Source organism: Anopheles marshallii, chromosome 2 (genome assembly GCF_943734725.1).
Source record: "Anopheles marshallii chromosome 2, idAnoMarsDA_429_01, whole genome shotgun sequence".
Classification (NCBI taxonomy): Eukaryota; Metazoa; Arthropoda; class Insecta; order Diptera; family Culicidae; genus Anopheles; species Anopheles marshallii.
In genome coordinates this window covers 60,845,456-60,856,097 of record NC_071326.1, presented here as the reverse complement: position 1 = coordinate 60,856,097, position 10,642 = coordinate 60,845,456, and positions in this window count along the sequence as shown.

Genomic DNA, 10,642 nt, shown 5'->3' with positions numbered 1-10,642 from the left:
TAGGACAATAACAAATCAAAGGGATTGTTCTCAAACACTGACCCAAACCTTACTGAACACATCCTTATAAAATCATTGCATCATTGAAATATTTACATCTTCAATGCGCATCGTACTTATTTTTTGCTTAGCGCATTAAAGCCTATTGCGCATCATGACACATTAGATCCAATGACCGAAATGTATTTTCACCAAAGTTGCATACACACACAACACTCGACGCAACACTCGACATAAAACAAAACTCCTCTGAGGTTGTGTACCCTCTGACTAGGATTCCGTGGCAACATCGATTCGACGGCGACTTTAGGTAAATTGTAAACATAAGTTCTCTACTCGTTCTCCCAATAGCTGATCATGAAGGAAAAAACATCTGCCACACTCCTCTACACTCCACACGCACTTCCACCTGCGCCGAAACGTGCAAAAAAAAACACTTGCAATTTTTTATTGCACTACCACAATCACAACGAAAAGCTTCCAAAATTTTTTGCCACTGCCCCTGACAAATTTCGGGTCAAGTCCAATCTGCGTCCATTGGAGTATAAATAGGACCTTTTTAGGACGTCCTAAAAAGGTCCTATTCAGTTCCGAAATGGCTTCGAAAAGACCGCTTAGGGTTAACATTCTAGATGAAATTTCTTTTACTGGCACGCTTGTTTTCTCCATTTCTCGAACCTTTTCTGATTAAATTTTGCACAGGTTTTCAGAGCTCATCAGATTTTCTGAAACTTCTGTAACAGCTCCTTTAGCTTGTTGTTTCGTGTCGTCAGCGTACTTATTTGCTCTTGCATTTCCAAAATGGTGCTATTTTTAATACGCACATTTCACATGGGTTTTTAGAAGAAGCATCTGAAGTGGAGATACTTCTTTTATTGTGTCGTTTTGGAGATCTTATCACTTAGACTTGCTAAAACCTTCTGATCTTGAAACTAAATTTTTTGATTCTTTTATACAATTTTTTGGAGCTCGAGCGAGCAGATCTCAAGTACCCCGAGATGATCCGTTTTCATTTTTTTCTCTAACGCTAGTAGCGTGAACGCTACACATCCTTTGTTACTAACTCACCACCGGAAATGTTTTGAACATTTTTAGTACTTTGCGGGGTTTCTTCCAACCATTCTTTGGAGGCGCATATTCGCAGGAATGGTATATGTTGCACGTTTTCACTTCGAGTCGTGAGTGTTGGTATCGCTGTAATTGGACCATATTGTTCAAGCACTACAATTTTACAAGGCTCGTTTTGAAATAATAGTACTTACCACGTGGATATAGCTTATTCCTTGTAGTTTTTAGCAACGGAGATTTGTGCATTTGAAAATCATCCGATTTGGAATGTGTGGACCATGTCATCGAATTTGTAGATTTCCAACCCAAAGGCTGTTGACAAAATCGAATCCAGCTGCTTCGTACATCATATTCCTTGTGAAAACGATGGAACGAAACTGGAAGACCACGTTGTTTAACATTTTTGGTGTTGTGATTGCAGAAGGAGACATGATGCATTCGGCATTTTTAAGCTTACAGAACATACACTTATTAAAATGGTCGACAACTATTTTCATGATAATCACATTATGTGGTTTTAAATTTTTAACTCACTTGTATAGACTTTCTACATGGTAACGTTGAGTATAAATCGAAACTTTTAAGTACACTAGGAAGTGTAACTTAAAACTATAATAACTGTAATAATTAACTTAAACTATAAGTATATTAAACACTAAATATAAAACACAAAAATATATAAAATTATGCGTTTCACCTCAGGTTATAATAAAAAATTGTTTATAGATTATTAGTGGCAATTCGCGGGACCACTTCCTACTAGTACAAAACTAAGTGAGAAATGAATCGCCTAATTCTATGTTCCCTGTGCTTTTATACCTTTCGGGACCTGATTGCTATCTATTGTGAAACGTGGGAATCACGCATGAAGAGGATGTGTTGGGTTCCGGAGTGTCGGGCTGCAAGAATGCGTCTTCTTCCGTAGGGGACCTGAGTTGATCGATGACTGGTGTCGTGTTGTATGGGGCTAGCCTTCTGACGAACGGATGAGAGTCAAGTGATAAAGAATGCAACCATTTCCGTAGGGGAGAAGTTCCAACGATCGGCGATAATTCGTCTAGCTCCACTGATCGCGGATGACATGCAGACGAACGGATGTGAGTCAAGGAATGTTGATACGATCACACGTGTAGAATATGTAAACCTCCGTCCACTGGCTTCCCAAGGAAAGGAACCAACGTCCGGTGCGACCTCGCTAAACCACTCCTCGACCTGATCCACCATAGTCCACGTGCATGTCGGGACGTGTACAGTGATTGCGCGTCTTCGTCGTCTGCCGGTGCTGCTGTTGTATCTACAAGAAAAAATAATGGGAAGAAAACTCATTAGTATTGCTATTGCTGCATCTCCGTCATGAGGGATGGGCCCGATAGTAGCCGTGTTGTTGTCCGCCTTCGCTGTTGTCGCCGTCGCCGTACAGTTGGTAGGTTGTCCTCTGCCATACGCTGTTCGCTGGGCACCTCGCGCAAAAAAAGAAAAAAAACAAAGAATTAATCAAAATTTCCCAATTACTCCCCCACGGCGTCCATCAAGGCAACAAACACATCTTCATTGCATCTACAGAAGTGATGCTCAGCATAATATTTTTCCACATTTTTTGTTGTGTTTGTCCCATTTTTTTTTAAGAACGCCTTCAACCACCGCCATACGTTCTCAATCCGTTGAGTGTTGATGTCAGCATTCAACGGATTAAGAAAGTTTATGGAATGGTTGACCGTGGCGTGGGGAAAACCGATAGTTCCCAGCCCATTATAGCCGGGCCAGCAATCGGTTATAACAGTGGTTTCGGCTTCCACGTGCCGAACCCCTACTCCGTTCAATGTTGCCAACGAACGGTTGGCAACCCGCTGCAAAAAAATTTCCCCCGTCTCCCAGCATATGCCGCCCCCCACTAGCCATTGCGTAGGCGAGGTATTTACTCGTCCGACGTTGTACTTGCGACGAGAGATTACCGTTTCGTCGATCTCCACTGTCATGCCGGGGCCTCCAATTTTGGCGCTCTTGCATTCGAACGTTTCCCATAGAAACGTTCGAAGTGCGTCGTACCATAATATTACGGTATTATGGTTGAGACCAATTTCCCGAGCACGACGAGTAGCATCGGCGTTACCCGCAAACTAATAAATTCCTCGCACCAGTTGGGCTAGTGAGGCTTTATGCTTGGAAAATATGGACCCAGCTCGAACGCTGCTGGTCCCCCAACACGCACCGACTTTACATACGTACCTAAAACCGTCGACGGATTTGTACCGGTTCAGCCGCATGTCTCCTCCGCACCGCGGACATATCGGCTGGGGCTGCAAAAGCGCCCGCTGCTGCAACCACTGAATCCCGGCCAGGTTGTCGCGAAATATATCTGCGATCGCTTCCAAACTACACGCCATCTGAAAAATAATCTGGGAAGAACTTTGGTAAAATTATCAACACTTCCTATGACGTCCGATAATGCTTCAGGATGGAAAAGGTGCTTAAGGTCAAGATGTTCATACAGTTCTAAAATGATGCCAGTTTCGCAAACTGATTAGGCTGCAATTAATATCATATGTGCTATAAATTGTGTGGTTTATTTCACGTTGTAGATAATAATTACGAGTTTGTGAATATAATACTTTGCAGATAATGGAAAAAAACTTCGATTTAATTTTTTATGATTTTCTAGGTAGCATCCTCGAACACCTGCTGCTTCTCTGGCTGGTGATTTGTGTAATTATTTGCAAATTGTATCCTGATCCTGTAATGATCTTCCTTAAGTGATGTATGAAACAAAAGATGTAAAAGAAGTACAATACATTATTCATATTTGATGAATATTGATTAAAGCTAGTGGCTGTAAATGTAATGTTGTTTTTTTTTGTTAACGGTGAGGGAATCTTCAAAAGGCGAACACGTAGGAGGAGGGTGGATACGGCTGCCAGCAATGGGGATCGGTCATACTTTAAGTTAGAAAGCTTAAGCTTTAAGCCTGTACTTGCCAAATAATACAGATACCGGGCTGTATCATTCTGTACAGATTCGTAAAGGACATAGCATTTTGACATAAAGAATGACACAAGGAATCATTTTTGTAAACTACAATTTGAGAAAAATCGATTTAAGTTTAGTAATTTAATTTTATTTTCAATGCATTTGAAATAATATACAAGTCTGATAAATAAAATAATCCTTTTTCAGTTGTTTTTGTAAAAAAAAATTGTTTTTATCTTTCGCACATGGGAAACATGGCGTAACCAGGCTCAGACCAACTAGCAAATTTTTTTGTTTTGACATTTGTCGAGCTAGGGTTAGCTTCGTTCTTTGAGAAACCAATCTATCCTTCTTTCTAGGCTTAACTTGGCTTGCCATTTATATGGCGAGCTGTAAGCGGATAAGCCTGGAAATTAGTGTTCGGTAATTCAGTTTCAGATTTATGAACATGAATACATCTTTGAACTGAATGAATGAATCTGAATCTGTATTCCAAAGATTCATGAATCTTCGAGATTCCTGAATCCTCGATATTCATGAATCCTCGAGATTCTCGAAATTCGAGACTAAAAATAGCGCAGTGCTTATTATAACTTCATATGTAAAATTTCGTATTTTGCATGCAAAAATAATAAAAAAAATCAGCCCATTATAATATTTGCGGAGAAATTTATGAATCTATGAGGATTCATGAAGCTCTGACGATTCATGAATCTTTGAGGATTCATGAATCTCAATCTGAATTGTCCAACACTAGTTGAGACCCATTATTTCAGCGTATTGGACAAATTGGCTTCTCGAATGAGACTTACACAAAAGTTTTGTTGAATAAGGTTCCATTACTGTCGAACTATGAGGGGAAAGAAGTAGTTCGATTGGAGGCACATCACTTCTAACTGTGGGTCCTCCATGGCATGCGTGAGGGTTACTGTTGTGAAAACAACGCGTCAATGTAGTGGTGCGCACGCGGTGACAGCGAAGGTTACTGCAGTAATAAGTTCACCGTTTGATGAAATGTCAAGCGAGATAGGATCATGACGAAACAGTGTGCGAGTCGACATTGGAGAAAGATGATGGCCGTTAGGAGAGCGGAAAATTGTATAAATAGGGGGTGAAAGGGACGATTTCGTTCTTTTCCAAACTAAGCGGCAATAAAGACCAATTTGTGGTTGCTAACGATTAGCACAACCGACAAAACCTTTTTTCGCCGTTACTTTTACAACATTCCACAAATTGTTAATCGTGTAACGCGATTCATCCGAGTTCGTTTTTTTGTTCACAATTTCACGTAGTTAAGTCACTCGCGGGTAAAGTGCAAATCGTTCGATCACCAAGTAGTGTTACGGTACGCGCGCGAAAACTACGAAAGTGAAACCGTCAATCGACAGTGGATTTTAGTGCACTCATACGAGGTGAAGCGTTTGTTGTAAGGGACATGGAAGAAGCAAAAAGTTCAGGAAGTGCGAGTGTGGACCGGGAGCTTCAGCCGGAGCCACTTCAATATACTTCAGGGAGGCGTACTGATACACAGGCGCCATCCGCTGATGAAGAGTCCATCTGCTCAAGAAGGACGAATAGATCCGACCTGGAAGCCAGAGAGCTCAATCTGGCGCGAAAGCAGCTGGAGTTGGAACGTCGAGAGCTGGAACTAGAGCGTCGCGAATTCGCACGAGAACGCGAAAGAGCTGTTTCGGACGGAATACCGGACGGAAAAGTGGAAGGATTAGAGGGCTGGGTGCGAGACACAGAGAGGCTGGGAGCGACGCCGACAGATCGGGTCGCAGCCACAATAGCGCAGCTTGACCGGCGAGTTCATCACCCCTTGACCCCAGTATCGTCCCCGGATGGATACGGAGCACGAATGGCGCAACCAAACAGCAGCAGGATGGCGGTCAACCAACGTCGCTGGCGTCCATTCGAGGGCGCGATGGCCGCATCACCGCCATGCTACGACCAAACGTTGGTCATCGATGAAGCCGCAGCAGCAGATCAGGAATACGCGGAATGGCGTCGCGCGGTCGATGAATCCCTTGCAACGCACCGTGAGACGCAGGACGGACAACAAGAGAAACCCGGAAACACGACAGCAGGTGAGCGTGGTGTGTCTTTCCAGGTAGCAAAGCCGTTGGATGTTACCCCAGAGGATGACACGTTAACAGCTCGTCAAAAGGCGGCACGAAAGATTGTAAGCAGAGAGCTGCCTACCTTTTCCGGGGTACCAGAACAATGGCCGATGTTTTACTCCAGCTACGAGCGATCGTCTGCAGCTTGTGGTTTTAACGAGGAAGAAAACCTACTACGGCTACAACGAGCCTTGCGGGGTCAAGCCTTGGATTCGGTCGACCACATTCTGCTAATGCCGTCGGGACTGAAAAAGGCACTGGACATCTTCAAATCCGAATACGGTAGGCCGGGGCTCATTGTGGAGAGTCTAATACAGAAGGTGAGGAAAATGCCCGCACCTAGGGCGGAAAGTTTGGAGACCATAGCAGCCTTCGGGAAGAGCGTACAGAAGATGTGCGCAACGATCCAGATATCGGGGATGCGGCAATACAACTGCGACGTCGCACTACTCGAAGAGCTGGAGGCAAAGCTACCCCCGGAGCGTCTACTAGAGTGGGCCCGATACAAGCTACAATTGCCGGAGGCTACAGTCAGTGAGTTTGGCACTTGGATAGGAGAGATCGCAACTGCGGCCAGATTAATGGCGAAACCATCGAAACGGGGGCCGATTATTGACCGTCGTGAATCGAACTGGCCGCCGAAAACTCGAAACGCTCACGTATCCGTACACACATCTGAACCATCCACCAGCCGCGAGTGCAAGTTGTGTCATGACTCGTGGCACAAACTGGTGGACTGCGAACTATTTCGAGAACTACCGTTATCGGAACGACGTGCACACGTACAAAACGAAGGCTTATGCGTACGATGTTTGGCAGCGCATCGAGGTGTGTGCTTCATAAAAACGGTGTGTAACATCGACGGGTGCAAACTAAGACACCACACACTGTTGCACGAGAGAAATGACACTACGCGTAAAACCGGCACTGAACACAACACTAAACAAGGCGCCACACGTAACGGTAAACAATGTAACACACACTCAAGCACAGATGCAAACATCCTACTACGCTATGTACCGGTGATCCTCTACGGCAACGACAAGGAGGTGAGGACATACGCCCTCCTCGACGAAGGGTCAACGGCGACCTTCATTGAACATAGTTTGATTGGCGAGTTAGGTGTTGAAAGCAGGCCGGATCCATTGAGCTTGAGGTGGACGGGAGGCACAACTCGGCAGGAAGTTGGCTCAGTCCGTGCGGCACTTCGCATCGCAGGCGTGCGCGATGGGTCAAGATCATTTCACCTAAAAATAGTGCATTCTATTAATGACTTGTCTCTTCCAGAACAATCGCTAAACATGGAAGAGCTAGGTGAGAGGTATACTCATCTGAAGGGACTGCCCATTGCCTCGTATAGTAAGGCGAGACCACGCATACTGATTGGAGTGGACAACTGGAGTCTAGGAAGGCCCCTCAAGTATGCAGAAGGACGAAGTAGCGAACCGATCGCCACAAAGACGAAGCTTGGCTGGACAGTGTTCGGGGCACGCGGCGGGTCGATGCATGAAGATGAAGTCCGCAGCTGCTACCATGTCTGCATATGTGACGACGCCTCGAACGAGCTTCTACACAATACGTTGAAGACACACTACGCTATTGAATCGCTGGGAATTAGCAACGTGAACCATCTCGTTCCGAGGGAGAGTGAAAGGGCCAATGCAATACTGGCCTCAGAAACCCGGCTGCTGGATAATCGCTACCAAACCGCCTTGCTATGGAAATACGACGATGTGCGGTTACCGTGTAACAGGAGCATGGCGCTGAGGAGATACTTGGGCCTACGGAAGAAAATGGAGAAGGATCCTACGTTAGCGAATGCCATTATCCAAAAGATGAAGGACTACGAGGAGAAGGGCTACATCCGCCGAGTGACGGAGAGCGAGATTGCCGAACGGGGACCCAGAGACTGGTTTTTGCCGATCTTCCCAGTCTTTAATCCAAATAAGCCTGGAAAGCTTCGAATGGTGTTCGATGCTGCCGCGCAGGTCCAGGGAGTTAGTTTAAACAGTTTTCTCCTCACAGGACCAGACCAATTGGTAGGATTGGTTGCAGTACTCTACAAATTTCGCGAGTTCCGGGTTGCGGTAACGGGAGACATTCGCGAGATGTTTTTCCAAGTCCGTATGAAGCCAGCCGACCAGCGGAGCCAAATGTTCTTCTGGAACAGCGATACAACCCCAAATGGATCGCCAAAGATTTACGCAGTCTCCGTCATGACCTTTGGTGCGGCATGTTCCCCAGGTAGTGCCCACTATGTGAAGAACATCAACGCGGATAGATTCGCAGACAGATTTCCTCGAGCTTCGGAGTGTATAAAGCTTGAGCACTACGTAGACGACATGCTGTCCAGCGTTGAGACGGTCCAGGAAGCGGTGACGCTAGCAGAAGACGTTCGACATGTACATGCACAAGGTGGGTTCGAAATCCGTAACTGGCTATCCAATTCCAGGGAGGTCGTTGAGCGCTTGCGGGGGGGAGCATGCAACCAAGCAAGCATCGAGATGTGCCCCGAGCAAGGTACTGAGAAGGTGTTGGGAATGTGGTGGAACACGGAAGACGACACGTTCACATTCCGACTCAGCCCGAAGAATGACCAGGAACTATTAGCTGGAATCCGGATGCCCACGAAACGCGAGGTACTTCGAACATTGATGGTCATATATGACCCATTAGGCCTGATTGGCCATTTCCTGATGTTTTTAAAGGTCTTACTGCAAGAACTGTGGCGATCCCGACTGGGATGGGATGATACACTGGAGGGTGACGTCGCGAAGAAATGGTTGAAATGGGTCGCCGTGCTACCCGACCTGCAAAAAACAACCATCAGAAGATGTTATCGAAAACTATCATCGTACCACACCAAGAACATACAGCTGCACATATTCTGCGACGCCAGTCAAAATGGTATGGCAGCGGTGGCTTACCTGCGTTTCGAAGAAAATGGTGTAATAGAGTGTGTGCTAGTCGGCTCGAAGACGCGAGTGGCGCCGATCAAGTACCTATCCATCCCGAGACTCGAGCTGCAAGCGGCGCTAATAGGAACCCGTTTTGCCAAGCACATAGAAGAAGAACATCGATTAAGTATTGCTAGAAGGGTATTCTGGACCGACTCGAAGAACGTCATTAGCTGGATCAGGTCCGATCACAGGCGATACTTACCATTTGTGGCTGTGCGGGTAAGCGAACTGGTCGAATCTACTAAGGCGGAAGAATGGCAATGGCTTTCAACTAAGCTAAACGTCGCGGACGACGCGACTAAGTGGCAGACAATACCAGAGATGGGGCCGTCAGGACGATGGTTCCGTGGACCGGAGTTTATCTGGCAACCAGAAGGAGAATGGCCGATTAACAACACCGACGCCGGAGAAACGACCGAGGAAGCCCGGCAAGTGATCCTGCACCACACAATGGAAGATCACTTCGTTAACTTCACACGGTTTTCTCGATGGAAAACGCTCCTGAGATCAGTCGGATACGTTATTCGGTATGTAAAAACTTTACGGCACAAGGTTCGACAGTTGGAAACACCGAGGGGACCACTCACTCAAGAGGTGGATCCAAGACTACTTGCCCACGCTAACCCGTCGAACTAAGTGGTTCGAGCCTGTAAAGCCGATCGCGGTCGGCGATATCGTGTTGATCGTAGATGGGAACCTGCCTCGCAACAGTTGGCCGAAAGGACGTGTGATTGCAGCGGTTAGGGCTAGTGACGGTCAGGTTAGGCGTGCGACAATACAAACCAATACCGGTACGATCGAGCGACCCGCAACTAAAATAGCAGTATTAGATGTAAAACCGCGGAAGGAGTAAGGACTTATCAAACGATCAGAACATACAAAACTAGGAACCGCGTGGTTTACAGTGACGTTTCGTTAAGTGAAGAACCGAGTTGCAACACTGGAGGGGAGAATGTTGTGAAAACAACGCGTCAATGTAGTGGTGCGCACGCGGTGACAGCGAAGGTTACTGCAGTAATAAGTTCACCGTTTGATGAAATGTCAAGCGAGATAGGATCATGACGAAACAGTGTGCGAGTCGACATTGGAGAAAGATGATGGCCGTTAGGAGAGCGGAAAATTGTATAAATAGGGGGTGAAAGGGACGATTTCGTTCTTTCCAAACTAAGCGGCAATAAAGACCAATTTGTGGTTGCTAACGATTAGCACAACCGACAAAACCTTTTTTCGCCGTTACTTTTACAACAGTTACAGCATCACTTTATATAACATACTCTTGAGGAACCTACACGGTGAGGCTCTAGGCGGTTATCTACTACAGCCACCATTAGAACCGCCACTGGATGCCAGCGAGGGCGAAGAAGTGCAGCCCTGCACCGATTTTACTGAGATACGTCATCCTAACTGAGTTTGTACACTTCCACAAAGGATGCCTTTACTTCCTAATATTGAGACATAGTCCATAGCCACGTCCTTAACTATTGGAAATAATGAAAACCAACATGGATAAATCGTATATTTCGGTTT